Source organism: Panthera tigris, chromosome B1, assembly GCF_018350195.1.
Source record: "Panthera tigris isolate Pti1 chromosome B1, P.tigris_Pti1_mat1.1, whole genome shotgun sequence".
Taxonomy (NCBI): domain Eukaryota; kingdom Metazoa; phylum Chordata; class Mammalia; order Carnivora; family Felidae; genus Panthera; species Panthera tigris.
Genome location: NC_056663.1, coordinates 125,608,412 through 125,633,586, shown reverse-complemented (window position 1 = coordinate 125,633,586; position 25,175 = coordinate 125,608,412). Strand labels below are relative to the sequence as shown.

Below are 25,175 nucleotides of genomic sequence, written 5' to 3'. Positions count from 1 at the left end.
CAGACCCTCATTATATACCTGTGGAAAGGTAAGCGAAGCAAGAAAGGATTTTTCTGGGGTGTTGTTAGACCTTGACCGTGTGGAACAGGAATTTTAACCCAGGTGGTTCTATTCAAAGTTTATAGTTAAACTTTATCAAAAAATCAAAATGTTTATAATTCAGTAATTCTATACATAACTCAGTGCTCGTTGTGGTAAGTGTACTCTGAATCCCCTTCACCTGTTTCACTCATTCCCCCCTCCAACCTCCCCTCTGGTAACCATCTGTTTTTTCTCTACATTTAAGAGTCTGTTTTTTGGTTTGTCTACTTTTTTTCTTTTGTTTTGTTTTCTTAAATTCCACATGAATAATGATGTATGGTGTTTGTCTTTCTCTGACTTATATCCCCTAGATCCCTACATGTTGCAAATGGCAATATTTCATTCTTTTTTTATGGCCAAGTAATATTCCATTGTGTGTGTATGTGTATCACACATCTTTTTCACCAAAACCCAGTTATTAAATGAATTAAAAGCCACTGGAATAAATACCACCCACAAAAACCCTTTGTTTTCTTAGGGAGCATTATAGAGCTTATGACCTGTGATTGACGAGTTGCTGTAACCTGATTGCTGTCTTTCCAGTGGGACTGTAAGCTTCTCAGGGGCAGGGAGAGGTGCTTTGTTTATTCATTGTCAGGACTATACAGAGTGTTCCATGAACATATGTTTTAAATCTTTTAATGCCTTATGATTAAAACATTTTTTCTTATAAAGGTACAGTAATGATGTGCATCAACACAACAGAAGCCTTTTCTCTCAGTACTTGAAAGGAGGTCCAAGCCTTTTGAAAGGATACTAACTTACTCTTAAGGAGCAGTGGTACATAGGATTCTTAACTCATGTTGTAAAATACAAATAAGAGAGTCACAAATCTAGTAGATGTATTTTCAGTTCTTATAGGTGTTGACAGAATCACAGAGATACCTAATCTAAGTTATACTCAGAAATTTTATGAATTAAAAGAGTTACATGTGAACAGACTAGAAAAAGGAACCTGATTGATTGTACTTTTAGCACTAACTTCAACCAAGTTACATATGCTGCTAAAATTGGAGTGTTAAAAAAATGTGGTATTCACAATAATTAGAATAATGGATTCTAAGAGAGATCATTAGAGCTCACAATGTGCTTTAACTCTTACCAGCTGTGACAGGGCAGGCCCTTGCTATTCCTCAGATTTTGCCTAGCAGCTTTAAAAGAATCTGTTTATAAACTGGAACCAATACTTAAGTGTCACTGGATTAACACTTCAGAATTTCATGTTTACACATATATTTCACAACTCTCTTTAATATGCTTTAAAGCTGTCTGAGACTTATTTATGTGTTACACAGCTATAGTGGGTTCCATAATCTATAGCTACTTTCTTTTGAAATTAAATTTATTGCCACAGAAAATTGTGGCGAAAATAAAGCCAAAAGGTGTTGCAATCTTCTAATTGAAAACATGTATTCTGTAACTAGTAAGCATTAGTAAGCACTAAAGAGGTAGGCATTATTTAGGATTTTTGAAGTTTAATACAAAAATGATTTAAAAATATTATTGGCAAGTTTTCTCAGAATAATTTTATTTAGAATATATACATATATAACAATTTTTTAAACTTAAAACAAATCTAAGCTCTAATCTCAAACAGAACTCATGCGAAAGAGTGAAGGTATGGTTTCAGATAACGTTGGATGGGGTTGCTTCCTGTAAGGATCTTAAAACAGTCAAAATTAATGAGAATTCAGTAAAATAGCAGTATACATAAGCTGTTGAAGTCAATTATGTAAAACATTCGAGTACTTACTATGTGCTAGGCATTGTGCGAGGCTGGGCATTATGGATATAGGAATGACCAAGACATATGTGCTAAATTGTATGGATTTAGTTAGAAGTGTAATAAGGACAAGGCTTATAAATGTTTTCTTCTTGTGGCCTGGGTGGGACTGTGTATCAGCAGCCAGTTAAAAACAAAACAAAACCCCAAAACCCATCTGGGTTGCTTTTGGTGGATTCATGTCACACGCATCTATTTAGGTGTTAGGTAAGTGGATCTTCAACCCTCTCCCCTCCCCCTCTCCAACTGATGAGCTACTCCTTTCTGTGTGCTGGTGCGGAGCTCTGTGGTAGCACCTATTTGACTGTGTGGTGATTGCTTATCTGTCTACATTTTTTACTGGACTGTGAGCTCCAAGAGAGCAGAGACCACTTTTATATTTCCAGTTTAGAACTCCCCACCACATTGAGCATATTTAACTGTGTTTGGATACATGGGTAAATTTATAAGTTGGAAGGAAAGGGGGAAATGAGAGAAGAGACAGGAAAGAGTAAGGAGGAAAATGGATACGGTAGAAGAGAATGAGAAGAGGAAATGTAAGAGAGAACAGGGGATGGCTGGCCACTTCTCTCCAGTTCTCCTCAGATGAGACTAGCTGGAGTCACAGGCAGTGACACATCTGTCCCTGGGGCGGAGGGGAGGGCATGATGGCAGTGGCATTAGAGCCTGCTTTGGGCTGAGGTGAGTTTCTAAGACTTACAGAAACGTCACTTACTGTAGATCCGTACCTAGATGACTAGTTTGGGCGCATTTCAGGAATGGACTTCAAGGTAGGCAGGTGGGGGACCTGTTTTTCCTTTACTTAATGTCCTGAACAGCAGCGTTACCTCATCAGCTACTCAGCCAGTGTGAAGGATACTAATACTTTCTAGACCAGTGTTCTTTCCACAATGCCATGATGACTTCCCTCTCAGCTCAGCTTTGGATGATGGTTGCCTTTGGATGGGAAATGATATTCCTAAGATGCGTGCTTTAGATGAAATTATATTTTTGCCTCCTAGTTAAAAAGCATTTGTGTCAAAAAAGAAATGTTTTCAAGTTAATTTCTGGTATCAACGTTGGCAAACTTTTCCACAGGCTGCCCCTGTTTATGCCAAACCACAGGCTTTCCTGTTAACCAGGAACTGTTTGAAATGCTTAGTTCAAATATTTGGAAGTTATATTGTTATTGAGGTTGTGGTGCCCTTTCTCACTCAGCTCACATTTTCAAAATTTGGAGTGGAGTGGGCAAAGGGGAAGGGGTCCCTTCCTGCTGACGGGCTGATGGGAGAACTGACATAATGGAAAATCAGCTTTGGTTCCCTTCACGTCCGTGCTTCTCTCCTGAAGGGCTGCCGGGTTCTGGGGTGGATGTGTGTGAGCTGTGGGGAAAAGTTGGGGGCTGGTTTTTAGACCTGTGCTTTGGGGAGCCAGTGGCCGAAAAGTGATTCGTAGAGCAGCTAGGAGAGGAGAAAGAAATGGCGGTCACAGATGATGAAGAAAAAAATAAAAAGACCTGAGGTTACATACCAAGAGCCCTTTACTGCGTGCACACAGCCCCACTTCTCTTTATGGCAGAGTATTGGCCCTACGTTTATTTCTTGCAGTTGGTTTCTGCCTCAGATATGGAACAGAGAAAAGGTTAGATTTGCATATCTGAGCAGCCTATAGATTGAAGGACAGTGTATCTTAATGTCCTTTTAGTTTTTAAAGTCTCATTTGTGTTTACATTTCTTTCAGAATTATAGTGAAGTAAAATCAAATGTATAATTGAGCTCTGAATTCAAGGGTTTAACAGTTTAAACCATTTTTGTTTGGACTTTGATGCATTAATTTAGCACGTACTTAGCCTGATCCTTGCCAGCGTTTTGCCCTGCCTCTGTTCAGGAGGAAACTAAGGAAACCTTCCTCACTATCATTTTTTTCCTTCCTCATGAACTTCTCAGTGAGGTTCCTCCCTCCTCTGTGCTGGTATACTGCTCTGGAGTAGCACTTTATTATGTGCAATGCTAGATTACTCTCCAGTTTCCGTTTTCTACAAAATTTTAGTCATTGAATGTTGTAGGTAGGAGTCCTTGAGTCAGCTAAACTAATGTAAATTGACATTTTATTTCATTGGCTTATCAGAGTAATTTTGCATACAAATGGAAAATTCCAATTCAAACTGACATGAACAAGAAATGAGTTTATAATCTCTCTCTCTCTCTCTCTCTCTCTTTTATCAGCAAAAATGAGTTTATTCAAGAATTGTAGAAACTTACAAGGCAGGATAAGCAGGCTATGGCAAAATCCTAGGCCAGTCTTGGGTTTACAATCTCTGAGGTGGATGTCTAGGTAGGGTGGTGTCAAAGCTGACTGATTCAGACTAGAGGCTCAATGTCATCACAGAGTTTTTGTTTGTTTGTTTTGTTTTTTGTTTGCTGTTGTTCGTCTGCAGTGTCTGACATTCTGTGTTGGCCTCATCCTCTGACTCTTAGCACCACACTCCACCTTCAGATATGAGAACATTTCCGGAAGAATAGATACCATCTTTTATTAGGTCTCTTTCCTAGTATGGAAGGAAGAAACCTTCTCCAGAGGCCCCGCAGCAGTCTTGCCCTGTCTTCTCATTGGCAAGAATTAGGCCACTTGCCTGTTCCTAAACCACCGTTGACAAGGGAAATGGACGATAATGACTGGTTTAGGCTTATTTGTGTTGAAATCAGAGCTGCTACCGTAATACATAAATCTGTGTACAAATGTCAGAGTGCTTTGCTGAATATGGAAGCAAAATGGATTTCATTGCATTTGAATGAAAATAGTTCTGTGGGAAAATAAAAAAAAAATTGTCAAAAAGACACATTACATTTGTGGAGAATTCAAAAAGAAACACCACAACAAAGGAATTTTTTTCTGGTTTTCTAAAGTTCAAAGCCAGGCATGTGATAACATTTCTTATTTGTTTCAGGCCTTTGCATTACGGATATTATTTTTTCCCATGCCATTAGTTACTGGGACAGGATTTAGAAGTTTATTTTTAGTTGTGTAAAAATGAGTTTTAAAATTAGTTACATGAAAAAAAATGAAATCATATTTTGTTTCTTATTTTCTTTGATAAATGAATTGACAGGAAGGAGTACTGAATGTAGAACTTAGGTTTTTGAAGGTACGTTGTGAGGCATAAATGAAATGTCAGTTAAGTAGTTGTGGACTAACTAGAAGTCTTACATTGGATTTTTGGCTGCAGTCTGTTGGTGGTGTAGTTCATAGTTTGGGAGGAATGTTAAGGTTAACTAAGGGTTGAAGGAATATTGCAGATGTTACTCCTCTCAGTCAAGGGCAGTCATTTGCACACCTGCGGCACTGGGCTCTTCTTTCAACATGCATAAAAACTCACTAGGGGCCAGACTGCTTCCAGATTTACTTCCTGCTTACTTTGTTCTCTTTCCCACTGTGCTTTTCTGCCATGTCCTTGCTCTCATTTGTTTAAACCTTTTTTGGAGGGAAAGTTGCTCTTGTGGATTTCAGATTTTCTTGTTATATAAAAATTATGGAATCATAGAGATTCCTATGAACATGTTTTTTCTTTTTCTATTCAATTGCTGTTACCATTAGTAAGGTGATTATAAAGGGAACCTAGTAAATGTATTCTTCGGGGACTTACCAATGGAGAAACATCTGGAAAGTTCTGTACAATAATAAAAATGGAAACAGATGCATAATTGCTACCCTGACTTCTGTCAGAAGTCTCTGTTATTAGTAATTTAGGAAAAATTTTATTCTACCTACCCCCAAGGAAAGGTAAATATATACTCATAATATTGTTGAAACTGAAATGAATAATTTTATTTAGTCTTAAGAGATTTCAGTGAAAGATGTTATATTTCCAAGAGTAACAATTTTGCCAATAAAATAGAGGAATTAAAATACAGTAACTTTGATATGACTTGCCAAACAGATGTAAATTCTTTAACTAAAATAATTTATGGGATTAAAATGTAGCATATTACTGTTTTGAAAATGATATAATTATAAAAATAAGCCCAAAATATTGAATTCTAAAGAAATCTGTGAGTTTTTTAGGAAGTAATTTTTCTGGCATGAAATACGATCTAGTTTAGCTCATTAAATGAGTACTATTCCTCAAATGGCATTCTGTGTAATAGGTGTTCTCTTTACCCTATCCGCAGTCTCCTGCTGTGTTTCTCCGAGTAGCAAAAGCATCTCCTTTGGTAGGGAAAGTTTTAAGTGGTAGAACCTCTGTTCTTGATGTAACACATTATGATTATGTTATATAAGGTTTATATTACCCTGTGGAAATATTGGTGATCCTTTTAAATTAAAGTTTGTATAAAGGATTAAACTCTTTTATTGTTAAAAATATTCTTTAATGTTTATTTTTTGAGAGAGAGAGAGAGAGAGAGAGAGAGAGAGCACGAACGCAGGGCAGAGAGAGAGGGAGACACAGAATCTGAAGCAGGCTCCAGCCCCTGAGCGGTCAGCACAGAGCCCGACACGGGTCTCAAACTCACCAACTGTGAGATCATGACCTGAGCCAAAGTCCTGAATGAGCCACCCAGGTGCCCCAAGGATTAAACTCTTTTAAACATACTGTTTGTTTCTGTGCTGTTTCCAAATTGCTGCCTCTCAGTCGCTGATCCACTAGTTCAGTAAATACACGTGGAACACCTACACGGTGCCAGTCACTGGGTTAGGTACCAGAACTGCCAAAAATCTTTTTCCTGATGGAGCTTAAATTCTTTAAATCCTGTTAAACATTCACTGATATGTTCATTTAGAATGGACTCTTTTCTTTCATTTTGTTTTTCTAGTAATTCATTTTTGCAGTTCTCATGGCAGCCAGCAGTGCTTGGCTTCTAATATAGCAGTATTTGAATGTACCCATCTGTACTGTAACGTGGAAGATTTAAAATCTGTATTTCCCATGCAATTTTTGGGATGAAAAGGAGAAAGAGAAAAGTTCCTCCCTAAAGTGAACAGGATGAGTATGAAAGTTACAGCAAGGCGGTGCAGTGTAATGAGAGACGACTGGAACGTTAGTCAAAAGACATGTCGTCACCCAGTTCCACGAATCGGTGACTCACTTTGCTGCTCCTTTTCTCAGTAAGACAACAGGGTAAGAGTGAAATGCCTCCCGTATCAGCTCCACTCAAGGTGTTTCTAAACACCAGATAAGATCGTGTGTGAGAGGATATTTTGACCTGAACATACTTAAAGTCTTTTATTCCATTGTTTTAAGCATTTTATTAGTAAATGTGAACAGATAAGTTGCATTTGTGGCTTTCAGTAATTCAGATTCAGAATGATGTTAAATTATGCATTATATGTAGTTAATTGGATTAATGGTTGAAGCATGGTGTGATCTTGATATTTACTTCACACCAAGAGCTACAAAAGTAGCACGGCCAGAAATGGTGCACGTGATTGGTTGAACTGCCTGATCTGAGATTGAGAGACTGTTTTATTTGGATAGGGATCCTTAGTAAGAAGTTGGATTATTTCCAAGGGCAAAATTATTTTCTGCTAAAATATATTTTAAGGAAACAGCTAAAAAGAGTCAAATGAAGATTTTTTTCAGTGTATTCTACAGAGTATAGTGAGATGTTAATGATTTCTCTCTGATTAAAAGATTCCAGGTTTAAATAGTTTTTTTGTTAAAGTAAAAACAGTTAATTTACTGCAGAACTTTTCAGAGATTTTAATATGCTAATGTGTATAGTGAAATCTTTTTAAAAATGTATTAATTTGAGAGAGAGAGGGAGAGAGAAAGAAAGAGAGGGAGAATCTCAGGCAGGCTCCATGCTGACGCAGGGCTCCATCCCGTGACCCTGGGATCTTGACCTGAACCAAAATCAAGAGTTGGATGCTCAACCAACTAAGCCACCCAAGTGCCCTGGTATAGTGAGATCTTAAGAGGTATACAGAATGTGTAGCATTTTCCAACAGTATTTGAGAACGGATATTTTCCCCTCATGAAACATCTCTTCACAGCACACTAGGGCGTTAGATGTTGTGTGGTCCCAAGATCAGCAACATCACCATCACCCGGGCCCCAACCCAAACCTTTTGAAAAAATCAGATTCACTGATGGTGGGGCCCAGCAGTCTGTAGTTTAACAAGCCTTCCAGGTGATTTTGATGCATGTTAGAACCACTGAACTGAGTTCCTGGAACATACTCTGGAAAATAAAAGCTAATGAACTTAAAATACTCATGCTTTTACAAGAAAGTCACTATTCTTTTCTGAGTAGTGATGTTTAGGTCTCAGGTTGTCATGCAAGGGTGTGTGTGTGTGTATGTGAAAGAATTCATCAAAGAAAAAAAAAGTAAGTGCATTCTTGCCAAGTAGAATAGGTGTGGTAGAATGTAAAAGGTGTTGAAAGTTAATGATTCAGTATTTAGTAAAAGTGGAGTTGGATTAGCTTTAGAGTATGTATCTGACTTTATATACCACACCCTGACTGCTTCAGATTTATGCTTCTGTAAGTTGAAGAAGTGCATACTTGCACATCGTGGATTAGAAAGTACAATTCCTCAGGATTTTCATTTTCATAAGGTGCTATGCCTTTATTATTATTTTTTAATAAAGCATCATGTTTCTCTCAGTTTATTCTAGCAGGTCGTTATGTTGCTTTTGATTTCCTTATGATTCTGCTCTTAGGAAATTACCTCGACAGTTAACTTCTTGGCTGGATAGTAGGGGCTTGGTAGGCACTGTGCTAAGTGCCGAACATACATAGGTACATGCAGTGCTGATCATCACAGAGCTTCTAATGTATGGGAAGGTAGAGGCAAGGAAGCAAGTACTGCCTAAAGAGTGAAGTGCTCTGGTAAGGAAGTTCAAGATGCTGAGGAAAAGGAGGGGCACACATTCTGGGCCTTGGGAATTAAGGGAAGTTTTTCAGAGGAAATGTAGAATAAAACATTGTGATGTGATAGTTGCAGTTTATTATATTGCATGGTGATTAACTTGAAAAATAGTGCAGGAATATTCTATGAATATATTTTTTAAAATGTTTATTTTTGAGAGAGTGCAAGTAGGGGAGGGGCAGAGAGAGAGAGCGACAGAGGATCTGAAGTGGGCTCTGAGCTGTCAGCACAGAGCCCAACACGGGACTCGAGCTCACAAACTGTGAGATCATGACCTGAGCCGAGATCAAGTGTCAGGTGCTTAATCCACTGAGCCACCCAGGCACCTCTATTTTTGAATATTTCTAAATTTTGGAGGAGAAAACAGTACTCAGTTTGGAAGCATCTCTTTAAGCTGTAGGCAGTTCATCATGTACATAAAATTCAGTGCATTTATCTTTTGTGCATTGAATTGTAGAAAAAACAAAGACTGTAATTATCCTGAATTTTAAAATGATAGGAAGTGAAACTTAATTAAATAAATATGTCATGATGGACTTGTCCAGTCCTGTTCTGATAAATATGTTTAGACTATCATAAGAAAATATTTCTATTAAATAAATTTGCATATTTTTGAGTTATCATGAATTTCCTTAGAAACCAATAATAAATTATTTGAACATCTTTAAAAGGGAAAATGCCAAATTTAAAGAAAATAGTATTACACATATTTATGACTTCAAACCCTTTTCAGAAATGTTAGTGTGTAAAAACCATGTGTGACTCTATAATTCTATCCATATATGTGTTTACATCTATGTGCTTCAGTGAATATAATTATGTCTCTTCAGATGAATAAGCTATTCATACTGTGTCAAAAAAGCTAGACTTGATTTTAAAATTCTAATGTTTAAAATATTTTTGAGTCACTATTAATTACCTATTAATTATCAGCATCATAGGTAGGATTTGATTCTGTATAGTTTATAATTTTAGATTCTTCTTCCTTTCCTTTTAAAAACTTTTTCAGGTACTGTTATTACTGGGGCTTCCTTTTGGAGAGTTTACCTCTATATAGATATTGCCATAATGTCTAAAATAATAGAGGTGGATATTAATGATGTCAATATAAGTGTGAATTACTTTTTTTTTTTTTTTTTGATTTACTACTGGAGGTAAATGATCATCTACTCCAGGCACTGTTATTATTCCAATTAACTTGAGTCCCTTGAGTCAATAGAGGAAGGTTTATCTACACCATGGAGCAGAGGACTTATTTATTTGATTAGGTTGGTCTCAAAAATAAAGGAAGTATAAAAGTCATACTGTATGGGTCACATCCTACTCTGCACTTACACTGAGCCCATCATTTTTAACTTTTCTTTGTGTTAATAGAGGTTTGTCATCTTTAAATGTAGGTACCAGTAGCACCTGCTTCATAGTTTTTTATGAGGATTAAAAAAATTAATACGAAGTCTTTGGAATAGTTCCTAACACATAGTAGATGATCAGTAAATACTAGTAATTATCATGCTTCATTTGACTATCAGTAACCTTTCTCAGGATATAGAAAATATCCTTAACAAGGTCCATAAAATAGTCTTGTTACCTGGCCGCTATCCATTCTCCACGCTTTTGGCCCCTACACTTTCTAAGCTCCTCATCAAATTTGGGAGATTTTGTACCTGCTTGTTATTTGCTCTCCTAAAATGCTTTCTTCGTCATCTTCCCTTGGACAACTGATTGTTTTCTCATGCTTCCAATTTGAATTCAAAAGGCACATCCTTAGCCTAACCTTTGCTGGTATTCCTACCAGCCCTCCACACCCCAGGTTACATGCTGTCCCGTTACTAGCTATGTTCCATATAGAATTTTACACTTTATAATGATATATCTGGGTTATTTGTTGTCTATTCTGTAGCATGTTACGGACCCAGAAGTGTTCTTTAGGCACAGAAAAAATATGGGGAGTGTGCATGTGAGGGAGTGAGTGAATTATGAATGAATACATTGCCCTGTATACACTTGGGAACTAAGTATATTTGGGTATTATAAACACAGGCACCACATAATCCTGATCCAAGAGATTAGACATCTGTCATTGTTCTTGAAAGTTGAGAAAGTACATGCTTCACTGTATGCAAGTGTACTTGAGAACTTCCCGTACAGAGTATAATGTTTGGTTTTGGGATGTAAATCTCACCGGCTACTGCTTACGGGGCTGCAAGAGGCACAGTTGTGTCCCTGGCTGTGCATCTGCAGGTGAGCACCCCGAGGCAGTTGCTTGCAGGAAGTCATTGAGAATCAGAACAGGTTGGACTCCAAGGCTCCCGCATGAGTCTTACAAGTACAGATTTGTTTCAGGGGACAGACCAGTTCCTTAGGTTGTAATCAAGGTCTGTGTGGATCTTCCTTTTCTCCTGTCGCTGTTTTTCCTTATACTTGTCCTACTGTCTCCCTACTCTTAGTATGTTTCTCCTTTCTTTTTCCCGCCTTCCTGCAGCTTCCCTGCAACATTGCACACTGGAAAACCATTCTTTTTTCTCCCCTTTACCTCCTCTTTGAAAAGCTGAGGGTAACCAACCACCTATCTTTGCAACTCCCAAGATTTTGTGTGAATCTCTGAAGGCCTCTACAGTGAAGGCCTTGGCACTGAAAACCTGATCAAAATTAAACCCATTTAAAGACGTTAAACTTCTGTTTCACCTGGAGCTTAAGGTTTAGTGTAGGACGTGAAATTCTATCGTGTAGAACCTTATGAACCAGAACCAATAAAATGGCTCACCAGAATGGGTGTGTTTTATACTTTCCAGATCACTGATTATCCAGTACAGAGCGTTCAGCATCACCAGCAGTTTGCAGCCCTTCCACATCTTAATTCAGAAGGGGAAGGGGCAGTGCCTACTTCAGATAGTTTGATGGTAAGGGGAGCTCGTCTTCCCACCTGACTGAACCCCAACATTTCTTAAGAGTGAGGCTGTCATTAAAATCACAGAGGACTCTGTGCCGTTTGTTAGGGTTTTTTGTTTGTTTTGTTTTTTGTTTTTTGAAAATGGGATATAGGGAATAGGGAATAGGGAATAGCTTTTTCTCACCTTGATGAGGCATTGTCTATTTGACAGGCATTCACTTTTGCAGTTTCCCGGCCTGTTTTGGAAGACATGTGGATTTTATTGGTTGTCTGAGTCCCCTTTGATTATGTAGACACTTGTAAAGATCTTTTTGTGGAGCATTTTAATGTTCCATAGAACAGTGGGGGTTATCTTTACAGCAGTTTTTAAAATGTAAGACATACTTTGTTGACATTTTTTCTTCGCAGCAGTTGCACACAAGATGTTCAACTACAAAGTTATTCCCTATGCATGCTGACACTTTGCCTGAAATTATTTTCTAAAAGAAATGACTTTTAAAAGTGGAATGATCTTCTAGTGATGTTAACAAGTTTTCAGAATTGCAGTAAATTACATCAGTTGGCAAAATATTTTACATTGTCATAGTGATAATGTCTTTGGTGGTTACGGTCAGAAAGATGCAGTAACCTTCTTTTAGATGCCAAGTTATATTGAAGATATTCAAGTATAACTTTTGTAAAACTGTACTATTTCAAGATTTTATCTCCTAATACCTACTAATTATTTAAAAAGCAAGACTACCAACCACTTAAAAGCTATCATGGTTCCTATTGTTGGTAGTTAATTGGGTAGTGATGGAACTAACTGTACGTGAAGTCATTTTCAGTAATGTTTCTTGGTATACATTCTAATCTTTGTGGAAATCTTCCATAATGAGTCACTTAAAGGAAATGACCGCTGGAAAAATTGAAGGAGATTATCACCTACATGTGGTCCTTGAGCATGGATAGATGCTTTTTTAGGGGCTTAGTACAACAGAATATAAAAAATATTTAGCAACTTGATTTAAAATAAAACGATTTAATTTACTGGGTGAATAGGATTTTTAGGTTTTTGTACTTGGTACAAAACTGAAAAGCTGCAAAACCAAGCTTTCTCCTTGTTCCTGTCTCCCAACCACTCAGGTGCCCTTCCCAGAGACGATTGCTGTGACCAGATTCTTGTTCTTCTTCCAGAGTGTATGTGTATTTATGTATATTATATATGTGCATGCATATACACATATCCGTGCTGTACAACAGTGTATAGAGCATACATACCACATATAACATACGTGTCATTTAAATACAACTTAGAGTAGCTGTATACACTTTGCTTTCAGTTGACGGTAAGTGTTGTCGGGTATTCCATATTAATACATACAAAGCTGCATAGTTCCTTTATTTTTTCTATTAAAAATATTTTTTGAATGTTCATTTTTTGAGAGAGAGAGAGAGAGAGAGGGACAGAGTATGAGTCGGGGTGGGGTAGAGAAGGAGACACAGAATCCGAAGCAGGCTCCAGGCTCTGAGCTGTCAGCACAGAGCCCAACACGGGGCCGGAACCCACGAACCGTGAGATCATGACCCGAGCCGAAGTCAGATGCTTAAGCCACCCAGGTGCCCTGATTTTTAAATATTTATTTATTTTTGAGAGTGGGCGGGGGGGAGAGAAAGAATGAGCAGGGGAGGGGCAGAGAGAGAGGAAGACAGAAGATCTCTAGCAGGCTCTGAGCTGTCAGCACAGAGCCTGCTGTGGGGCCCAAACTCACAAACTGCCAGATCGTGACCTGAGCCCCTGAGCTGAAGTGGGATGCTTAACAGACTGAGCCACCTAGGCACCCCAGCATAATTCCTTTAAATGCTGCATATAGTTCTTTTAAGTGTACTGTATGGATATAAAGTGTTTGGGTTTTCCGGTAATTTTTATTTACAGACGACACATGCATAGAACGGCGGGAACGTCTCCTGGAGCATGGAGACTTTGTACGCCACAGCACTTGTGCTGATTTCCACGCTCAGTACAGTATGTGGTCACGTCTGTGTCCATAGATGCCACCGGTGGCTGTCTCAGCATGCTCTTAAACTTTTACGAAGCTGGCAAAGAAAAGATTCTGTCTCTCTGATGTTTGTTTTGCATTTTTCTTAGGAGAGTTCGGCATCTTTTCATATAGAAACCATTTATGTTTGATTTGATTTGATTTTTATTTTTTGGTCAAATCTTCATTTGTGTTGATTGTGACTAGTTTTCATCAGTTCATCTTTGTTCTTGTTTTTTTTTTTAGGAGCTTATTATATTTGTATTTTAATTTGATATATGAGGTTTTTCTTTTGACATAGAAGCATAGGTAACTTTTTCTTTCTTTTTTTTTTTTTGGCATTTACTCTGTGCCAAGCACTCTTTAAAACCCTTTAATTTGTTCTCATTAATTTATTTAATCCTCAAAAATTAAAAGTAAAAACCATGAGGAGTTAAGTGCTCAAAATCTCATAGCTACGTTGAGCTTAGGTAGTCTGAACCAAGGCCCACGTTCTAAACTATTATACTGCTAAAATCTGTTTTTCTTACGGGCCAAAAATGTAATGTTTGTGATAATTTTTCAAAAAATTCTAACTTACACGATTTCTTCGTTTTGAAATGGGACAGTGATGATTAGTAGGTATCAATTTTAATTATAGTTTTTTTCCCAAATAGAAATACTGATTTAATACTGTAAAGTAAAATCAACAATTATATGTTCTTAAGGTTAGAAAAACATTGTATACTTCAGCTTATATATTTGATGAAAGGAATATTAGGCATGAAAGAAAATGATACTGGGTCACTTGGCTAGCTCAGTCAGAAAAGCATGCAACTCTTGATCTCAGGGTTGTGAGTTTGAGCCTCATGTTGGGTGTAAATATTACTAAAAAATAATAAATAAAAACTTAAAAAAAGAAACTGATATCCAAAAGGTGATGTTTACAAACAGTACATTTTGATTTCTCTTTTTCAGACAGAAAAAAAGAGGAATACTTATTGTGATTGGATTTTAGGTGAGGTGTAAATGTTGGACTATTAGAAATATTTTTGGCATAGCAGAACCCTACGGCAGAATGCGACACATAGATATGGAATCATGTTTTTATGGGGTTCCCAACTTCAGAAAGATGGGCAAAAAGGCCACAGGCTATTAAATACCTTAGATCTCTATTATTTTTTTCTGGATAAGCCTATTATTATTATTATTGTTATTATTATTGTTATTTTAATGTTTATTTATTTTGAGAGAGAGAGAGAGAGAGAGAGAGAGAGAGAGAGAGAGAGAGAATGTGAGCGGGGGAGGGGCAGAGAGAGAGGGAGACACAGAATCCGAAGCAGGCTCCATGCTCAGCACAGAGCCCAACGCGAGGCTTGAACCCATGAACCGTGAGATCATGACGTGAGCCGAAGTTGGACGCTTAACCAACTGAGCCACCCAGGTGCCCTGGAATAATCTTATGATTGACCAAAAGACCTTTTGTGAACAGTTAGTTGTTTTCTGTCTTAAATGTAAAAAAAAATGTTTAAAAAAAACACCTGCTTTTTTTTTACATGCTTGCACTTAAAAATTTTTTTGCTGTCTCAAAAACAGTATCATTTGCTGTAGGCAAGTTTTCTACTGCGATAGAAATCAGGAAATTGTGTGGGGAGTCACAGAGGCAGGTGGGAAAAGGCTTTGTGGATGAAACGGTGCCTGTGCTAAATCTTGAAAGACGAGGAGGAAGCGGCACGACACAAATAAGGAGACACACACAGAAGCTGCTATGCATTATGTGTCTGAGAGGCTATGCTGGGGTTTGGTGTGGCCGAAGGGCAGGAAAAACACAAGTAAGAGGTGAAATTGGTTGCCTTGGAACAAGGTCGTGAAGTAGAAACATAACGTGAGCGGTGTATATGATTTCAAACTTTTGGTGGAATATTACAAAAGGTTAAAAAAAAAGACACAAAGTTAATTTTATTTTATACAGAAAAGAAAAATTAGATGGGCTTTGGGGCAGAGGTTGTATGATGTGGTTTTATGTATTTATTTTCGATTTGGGAAAGAAGAGACTTAAAAATGCTTTAAGCTATAAGGAAAGATACGGAAGAACAAAATAATTCAAAATGTAGCAGACCAACTGGGGGAGTGTAGAGAGAGAGATTGGTCTTGATGGGCAGAAAGGAGAACATTTCCTATGAAACTAGCAGGAGGAGGAGGAGAAGGGCAGATAAAGATCTGTGTCTTGTTGAAAGTTTGGAAGTGTAGGAAGATTAACAACGCATTTTCAAGTATACCTTTTCAGTAACAAAAATGAAACTTTATGTATGAATGGATACCTCTATTCACTTTTCCCCGTTTATAATAATAATTAGTTTTTCACACTGAAGAAATGGGCTAGGGTTCTCAGGTTCATAGTATATAGATGTCAAAAATGGCATGAAAGAAACCAGTGCAGATTCATTTAAATTTTGGTTTGATGATTCAGGACTGACTGCCATAGAGAGGGGCTTGGAAATTTAAGCGAATTCATAAAGAAAGGGATAGACACAGATTGATGGAAATTCATAACGTCAAGTACAAAGGAATAGTGAGGGAGAGGAGAAAGAATAGTATGTGGGGTGAGACAGAGGCATTGACTTGAGTAATAGAAAAGATCAATGGGTAATAAAATCTCTGCTCTTTTTCTCTCAATGTTTTTTCAACTTTTACACAAAAAAAATACTATGTTATAGAAAGTGCATCTCAGACTCTCTTAAACAGTGGAAGAAATGTACTGGCTCACAAAATAAAAAAAGGTTCAGGGATATCAGCTTCAGGCAAGGTTTGATCCAGAGGCTCAGGATGTCATTGGGATCCAACTTTGTTTCCTAAAATACTCTGGCCTCTGCCCTGCTCCACATTTGTACCATCCCCAGGTGGGATGTCCTCATTGCTTCACATCTTCATTCCGTGTTGTCCAGAGTTACAGCCATGTGCATTTACTCCAGAAATTCTAGTGAGAATGCTAAGACTCACTCTGATTAGACTGCAGCTAGATTGCAAATTCCATCCCTGGCCCCACGATTACATGTAGCCCCATTGGAAACTAGCCCTTACTGGGAAGTAAGAAAACAGACTGATGATACAGTCAGGAGTTCCCACTGGCTAATGGGAAGGGAGAGCAAACACACACCCCTGGGGCCTTGGACAAGTAGCCTGAAGCACAACTTTTAATGTCTCCTGTTTTATATTAAATATTAATTATAATTTTACATTGTCTTCCATAACATGCTTTAGTATAAATCAAAAATTTTCTTAAAATCCTTGAGTAAAATGAATGATTCTAAGCTATTGTTTGACCTGTGTTCAAACCTCCTTTGGTATCAGTAGGTGTTTGTAAACAAGTCTTACATAATCCTAAGCTAACTGTCTTCAATGTAAACACACATTTGATGTGGAAAGAGAACACTGAAAGATATTAAATACCGTATTCTAGATCTATTTTAAGCCGTGAAAATATTGTCCATTTTAAGGATAAGTTTTCCACAATTCATCTTTATGTACAACTACATATAATCACTGGAATTAACTCCTTCTTAGGTATTAATAACCATAGTAAAAATAGATACTTATTTTAAAAACATGCTTTGTGCTTGGGGTCATTAAACTTAGTCTGTGAATGTGTTTTGTAGCTATAATTGTAGGACATTTTAAAAACCAGAATTGAACTCTTCACCCCAGTTTTCTCTGAGGTAATTATAGGATGAAAAATAACTAAGAAAAAAAAATCTATTTATCATCATTAATGAAAGTGTCTCACGGTACTGTTCAATACCTTTTAAATTTAATGATACTTGCATTTTACGCACACACACATACACAAACATAAATACACACTTGTGCTGATCTATTTTTAGGAAGTAGAGTTATCCATTTACTCTGATACCTGGATCTTGTATGAGACTTGGATAGTAAAGAAAAACTCTTAATTATTTTCAGGCAGGAATAGGGCTTACTATGTGCCAGCCACCGTTTTAATGTTTAAAATATAATCACATTCACTGCTTATATTAACCCTGAGAAAGTCAAGTTCTAGGGTGATTAAATAACTTGCCCAGCCTTATGCATGCAGCTAGTAAAGAGTCAAGCAGGAGAACCCAGGGAACTAGATTCTAGGGATCATGATCTTTACAGTGTTAAATTCTAGTTTTTTAAAATTAATTAAAAAGGAAACTTTTCCAGTTGTATCTAGGGAAGTTTACTGTGAAAGCAGTTTGTGGTGATACCATTCAGAGTCTTTCCTAGTTTGAAAGTGAACGGCCAACCCTGTGTTTGAGTTCTGGCCTCAGAGTGGGCTGTTTCCTGGAAGCTCACATCTGTGCAATACCTTTTGAAGTCATGCTTCACTGGGTCTTTGATGTGTTTCTTCTTCCAGGTTGCTTTCAGGTGTCTAACTTCAAATGAATGGTTAATGGGGCCATTCTTTACCAATAAAATAGAACTAGGGTTCTTTTATCCTTGTTGTTATGTTGGTCATAATATGGTGTATTGTTAGAGAAGTTTATTTTAACTAATCAGAATATTGAATTATAAGGTTCATCTTTTGGTTATTATTTTCTGTGCCTGTCCGTTCAGTGATAAATTGGAAACTTCCAAAAAATGTTTTTGGAAACACCAGCTGCTGTTCAAAAGAAGTGTGGTGAATGAGTTTCATTTTTGTGTTGGTAATCAACAACTGGGTGAAAGCCTTAAGATTTATTTTCTCTCTGAGCCTCATTGAGATGCATGCAACTTACCTTCACCCTTTTTATTTTGGGGACTTACTTTATGCTTCTGTCAGTTCCATGATGGATTTCCAGTCTTGTTGGGATAGTGAAGAAGGAGCTGGGATTGTAACCCTAAGACCAGAAACTTTGAAGAAATATTAAATATAAACATACCTTTCCATTTTGAATCATTAGTATGATTTGAATAATCACAAATTATTTGAATAATTATTTGAATAATTTCATTGTGGATTGTTTAATTCCACTCATCTTCCTTTGTGGCTTTTTCTTGCCCTGTCCCATTGTCACCCCAGCCCAGCCACCTGTGCTACAGTTATAGGAAACATAAGCTAATTGTAAGGACAATAGGCTTAGTGAGAGGATTTGGGGGTGGTCCAAAGAAAGAATTGAACAGCAAGGCTTTAGAATTGGAGCCACTTGCCAGTTGACCTATGTCTAGACATCCTTCAAGTGGATGACTTCTCTCTGGCCACATTCTCTGTTCACAATTACAGTGTCTGGGAGAAAGTGTGGGAGAGGACCCAAGTTAGTTCCCCACCTGACCCATCTCTGGGACAGAGGGATGGGGTGTACTGTATAGAAGAACTTGCCTCAAAAGACTGTGGGGATGGGGGTGTTGGCCAGGTCTCTCCCTCTCTGCTGTCCCCTGTCTCTCTCCCTCTGGATTCTCTGCACACTCTCAGACATAGGCAGTCTAATTTGATACAGGATTTTGCTCTAGGGAAGAAGGATGTGCTGAAAAAAGGAAGAAGTAATGGCTCTGGATTCCAAATCAATTTCATATTGATCGCTGGATAATTCTCAGTGAGACATGTTTTTCAGTAATCAGGAGTGCAAATTGATAAGATTATTTCTTGTGGCTGAGATAATAGTGGGCCAGAATTTAGAAGGCATGTACTTCACCTATGCCCTTCTTTAGAGAAGATCAAGAGAGGAAGAAAGAGGAAGAATTAGATTAGTAATTGTACTGTTCTTTTGGGTTAGCTTCTTGCAAGACTTCTCTGCTGTCACCAATTAAAATATAGCAAAATAGAATGTTAGCACTAAGGGATGAGAGAGAGAAAATCATTGCAGAATGTTGATAATTAGAAATTTTATAAAATAATATATCACAGATGACATATTTTTTTAGGGGATTTAACTACATAATTTAAGGAGTAAATGGGTAGAAAGTTATGGGGGAATATTTTTTCTAGGCTCGTTCACTCTTTCTTTCTCTCTCTCTCTCTCTATACTTTTTTTCTTCTTCCCTGAGTGGTTACATGGATTAACTGATATAGTTCATGTCTCCTGCCCTACTCAGTGCTTGGCACATGATAGTTTGAGACAAATATTTGGTCCCTTTCATTTCCTTTTAATTCCTGGCTAGATTATAAAATCTTGGAGGGCAGAAAATTGCCTCACTTAACTTTATATCTTGTTCAGAATCTGGTGGTAATTAAGTACCTTGTGAATACTTACAAGTAGTTGCTTATTGATTTTTATTGAAGTATAGTTAACATAGAGTGTTATATTAGTTTTAGGTGTACAATATAATGATTCAGTTATTCTATACGTTACTCATTGCTCATCATGGTAATTGTACTCTTAACCCCTTTCTCTGTTTCCCCCCACCCACCTTCCCTCTGGCAGCCATCAGTTTGTTCTCTGTATTTAAGAGTCTGTTTTTGGTTTGCTCATTTGTTTTATTTCTTGCATCGGCATATGACTGAAGTCATAGGGTATTTGTTTTTCTCTGACTTACTTCACTTAGCGTTATACCCTCTAGTTCCATTCATGTTGTTGCAAATGACAAGATCTCATGTTTTTTATGGCTCAGTAATGTTTCATGTATATATGCCTCCTCTTTACTCATTCATCTACTAATGGACCCTTGAATTATCTCCATGTCTTGGCTATTTAATATATTTGAACTTATATCTTTTAATAATTTCACTTCAGCCTCAGAAAGTTGAATTTTAAGGCAGTTCATCATAAATTGTTAAGTTAGAAAAGGTGAGACTGAAAATAAGTAGGAAGTTCTTATTTTAGGAAAGGCTATTTCAAAACTTAGAGGCAGACTCCTATTTGTTTCAATAACAGTCTAAAGTTTCTACTTTATATCCACTGTTTAAGCTTTATAAAACCAATTTCTTAAAGTTTATTTATTTTGAGGGGGAGAGAGAGAGGTGCAGAGAGAGAGAGAGGGAGAGAGAGAGAGAGAGAGAGAGAATCCCAAGCACACTCTGCACTAATGGTGTGGAGCCCTGACATAGGGCTTGAACCCACGAACTGTGCGATCATGACCTGAGCTGACATCAGGAGTCAAACGCTTAACTGACTGAGCCACCCAGATGCCTCTATAAAAACAATTTTTAATAAAATTCTACTTAGGTATAAGCAAAAAGTTGGGATCTAGTCCATTTACATGAAATTGTAAGAAGAAATACTGAGTGTTATTATCTGGATTTAATAGAAGCCCAGGATATAGGCAAGGGATTTGGAAGAATTATTTCCCTCTAGGAATCTGTGCTTAAATCTTGGTTACTTTATGAAGTATATTAGAAAGTGTCTTGCAAATTGCAGGGGAAGTAAGAATAAAAATATTTAATATAGTTGAAGTAAAAAAAATATATATATAGGTGAAGTATTTGGTAAATAAATACACTTCTAGTCTATCTGTCCAAACCTTTCAGGAATTCAAAGAAATGTGAAGATAAATTTCAGTTAAACTCTTTCAGGGAGTCTATGAAAGCCATTTTATTATTTTTTATTATTTAAAAAAAATTAATGTTTATTTATTTTTGACAGAGAGAGACAGAGACAGAGCATGAGCGGGGGAGAGGCAGAGAGAGAGGGAGACACAGAATCGGAAGCAGGCTCCAGGCTCCGAGCTGTCAGCACAGAGCCCGATGCGGGGCTCGAACTCACAGACCACGAGATCATGACCTGAGCCGAGGTTGGACGCTCAACCGACTGAGCCACCCAGGTGCCCCTGAAAGCCATTTTAAAGGGGGAATTAAAATTAATTGAATTGAACTTCTGTATATAACAATTCTTCATGATTAATTCCCCAAAATACCCAATGGAGACAGTTTTCAGTCATGGAAGTACAAAAAAGGGGGAAGATGTTATTTTAAAGAAATAATCACTGCAGTGGTTTTCATATATTAAGAGTGAGGTACGTTTTATTTTATTTTGGGAGAAGACAGTCCTGACAGAGTGAAGAACAAAGGGCAGATAACTCAAGGCAGCAATGTGACCAGTGTGCTTGAAGACCAGTGAGGAAGCCAGTGAGCCTGGAGTGGACTGATCCAAAGGGAGGGTTCTAAGTGGGTATTCAGAGAGGTAACAGATCATGTTCGGGCTTGCAGGCATTCGTAAGGACTTTAGCTTGTATTTTTAGTGATATGGAAAGTCATTGGAATGTTTTAATCAAGTAAGTAACATGAGTTGTCATTGGCTTTAAAAAGATCGTTCTGGCTGCTGCATGGAGAGTAATGTTAGGACAAAAGATAGGACAAGACAGAGACTTGTGGAGTCTATTACAGCAGCCCCAGGTGAGCCAGGGTGGCAGTGGTAGAACTGATGAGAAAAAGTAAAATTCAGAATGTATTATAAAGGGAGAGGTGGAAGAATTTGAATTATGTGTGGGAGATAAATAGACATCAAGAGAAAGTACAAGGAATTTCCCAGATTAAAGGATGAAGTTCCCATTTATGGGGCCGAGGGAGACTGAGATGTGAAAGTGTGGGTGAAACCAGAAGTTCATCTTTGGACATGTTGAGATTTCGATTAAAATGGGTATGTGAGGTGGGGAGTTCAGGAAGGGACCTGGATGGAGATAGAAATTTTGGGTTTCATTAGCATAGAGGTTTTGCCTAAAACCAATAGACGGAATGAGACATTTAGAGATTGAGTGTACATAGAAAAGAAACTTGAAGACTGTTCCTAGAGCACTCTGATGTTTGGAAGTTGGGGATATGAAGAGAGGAACCAGCAAAAGGAGGATTGGGAAATAGTGAGGTAGAAGGGCATTCAGGAGATTATGTGTACCAGGCAGCCATGTGATGAAAATATTTCAAGGAGAAGGAGTTGATAACCTTATTAAATCCTGTTTAAAGTTCAGCAACATATGGGGTGGTCAAGAAGCAGGCGGGAGTTGATGGAAAGCCTGAAGGGTTGGAATTGGAGGTAGCAAGTGTAGACAGTATTCTTGAGGAAAAAACGAGCTGAGAAATGAATGGTATTTGAAGTAGGAAATTAGTCCAAGAGAAGTTCTTGCTTTTGATTTTTTTTTTTTTTTAATGAAAGTAATTCAAGCCTGGGAGTGCTTTAGTGGAGAGATACAAGGCAGGGGACGGGTTGAGGTTAGGTGGGGAACGGCTGTAGTGCTGTTACTGAGTTAGCCACACAAGATGGGATCGGGTGCCAAGATGGGACTGTGGGGCAGGGAGATGGGTGCTTACGTGAGTGCACAGACTGTTTATTCAGATTGGAGGAAAGGCAGTGGAGTGTTGGGGCACAGATGGAGTGGGCAGTTAGGTGTGGTGGTGCATAATAAAGTTTTTAGTTATTTAGTTTCTGTGGGCTATGCTAGGTAAAAGATTGAAAGGTATAGGAATGAGAAGTGAGGAAGGGCTGGAGAGAGAAAGCAGTCCTAGAAACATAGTAAAAGGTCTTCGGTCACTGGAGTTTTACAGCAGCTGTTGCCTGTCTCAGGGTATATTGTGTTTGTTCTCTTTGTGTTTGTTCTAACCCTTCAGTCAAAACCTATAGTACATAGAGGATTGTCCCCTGGGTTGCTGCTTTTCCTTCCTCTTAGTTCTTGATAACCATTCCTTCAGGGTCGCCCAGCATCATGAACACAAGGGCTCTTGTGTGCTGCAGACTTTGACCAAAGAGTTGAGGCGATGGAAGGAAATGACAACATAATTCGTCCCATCTTTATTTTGTCTCTTATGCTTCAGAGTGGTTGCTCTTCCTTTTCTGGGCCTTGGATCCCTTTGGTTAATGAGATAGTTTTCAAAATATAAAAAAACACTTCTGATATTATTTGTGAGTCTTTATTGTGCATGAAATAAGCTCCAGTGGCAGGTCATGTAACTACCTTAATTTCAAAGTAGTTAGTAATGTAAACAGCATTTTTAGAGATATCTATAATAACTGACATATGATATGAAAATGTTTGTGATTTCCACTGGTGACAAGGTTACCGGTATTGGCACTGTGATTTGTTGCCTACCTTCATAATGAAAGGAAATGCTAAATATCCTTTTGCTAGAGGTTTATAGACACAGAGATGAAATCTCTTCCCCATCCAAGTTGTAGCCTGCTTTCTGTGTGTTCACCCTCCGTGGGTCTGAGGAAGGGTGCAGAGAGTAGTGCTCCTCTTTTGTCTAAGGCTGACCCCACCATCCACAATCTAGCCTTTTATCCCCATTTTCTCTGAGACTTACTCCAAACACATATCCCAGATTGCTTTTATATCCTCATCTCTTTTTCTGCTCATGGGTGTTTCCCTTTTTTCTTGGAATATACTTGCCTTTCCTCTATCTTTCATTTCCTGTGAGAGTAATAGATAGACTTACCTTCCTGGGTGTGGCCAACCCAGTGACTAGCATACTCTCTTTATTTTTTATTTTATTTTTTTAATGTTTATTTATTTATTTTGAAGAGAGAGAGAGAGAGAGAGAGAGAGAAGCAGAGAGAGAGAGGGAGACAGAATCCCAAGCCAACTCTGCGCTCAGCACAGAGCCCGACGTGGGCCTTGAACCCATGAACTGGGACATCATGACCTGAGCTGAAATGAAGATTCAGACGCTTAACCAACTGAGCCACCCAGGTGCCCTAGGACACTCTCTTTAAATATTAACTGCTGTAGCACTCTTCAACAATAGCCAAATTATGGAAAGAGCCTAAATGTCCATCAACTGATGAATGGATAAAGAAATTGTGGTTTATATACACAATGGAGTACTACGTGACAATGAGAAAGAACGAAATATGGCCCTTTGTAGCAACGTGGATGGAACTAGAGAATGTGATGCTAAGTGAAATGAGCCATACAGAGAAAGACAGATACCATATGTTTTCACTCTTATGTGGATCCTGAGAAACCTAACAGAAACCCATGGGGGAGGGGAAGGAAAAAAAAAGAGGTTAGAGTGGAGAGAGCTAAAGCATAAGAGACTCTTAAAAACTGAGAACAAACTGAGGGTTGATGGAGGGTGGGAGGGAGGGGAGGGTGGGTGATGGGCATTGAAGAGGGCATCTTTTGGGATGAGCACTGGATGTTGTATGGAAACCAATTTGACAATAAATTTCATATATTTAAAAAAATAAAAATAAAAACAATTTTGAGGATAGTATTAAAAAATATTAACTGCTGTAGAAGGTGATCACTAAAAGTTTGTTAAATAAATAGATGCTTCTGTTTGGAAATTCATAGACTTTTGTATTAGTAAATATTACAGCTGTCTCTGGCTGGTGAAAGGATGATCCTCATAGGACTAATGAACATAGTGCAAACCCCATTGGTAAACTGGTAGAGTAAGAAAATTCATCTGGCAGTCCATGCAAAAGTTAACATCCTCATAGAGGGATATGCTAGATTTCCATATTTAGACAATTTTGATAAGGATGGTTCAAATTGGCACTTGGTCAAACAGGTTCATTGGTCTCCATGAAGTCTGATAAGGATGATAATTTAAAATGATTTATAGGGGTGTCTGAGTGGCTCAGTTAAGCATCCAACTCTTGATTTTGGCTCAGGTCATGATCTCACTGTTGGTCAGTTTGAGCCCCGAGTTGGGCTCTGCGTTGATAGCTCAGAGCCTGCTTGGG

General features: G+C 37.9%; 1 protein-coding gene across 2 annotated transcripts in view; it reads left to right on the top strand.

The window, feature by feature from the left end:
* Window positions 1-25,175, top strand: part of BMPR1B (bone morphogenetic protein receptor type 1B) — a 412,007-nt gene that overhangs the window by 57,927 nt on the left and 328,905 nt on the right. The gene's annotated exons all lie outside the window — the stretch shown is intronic.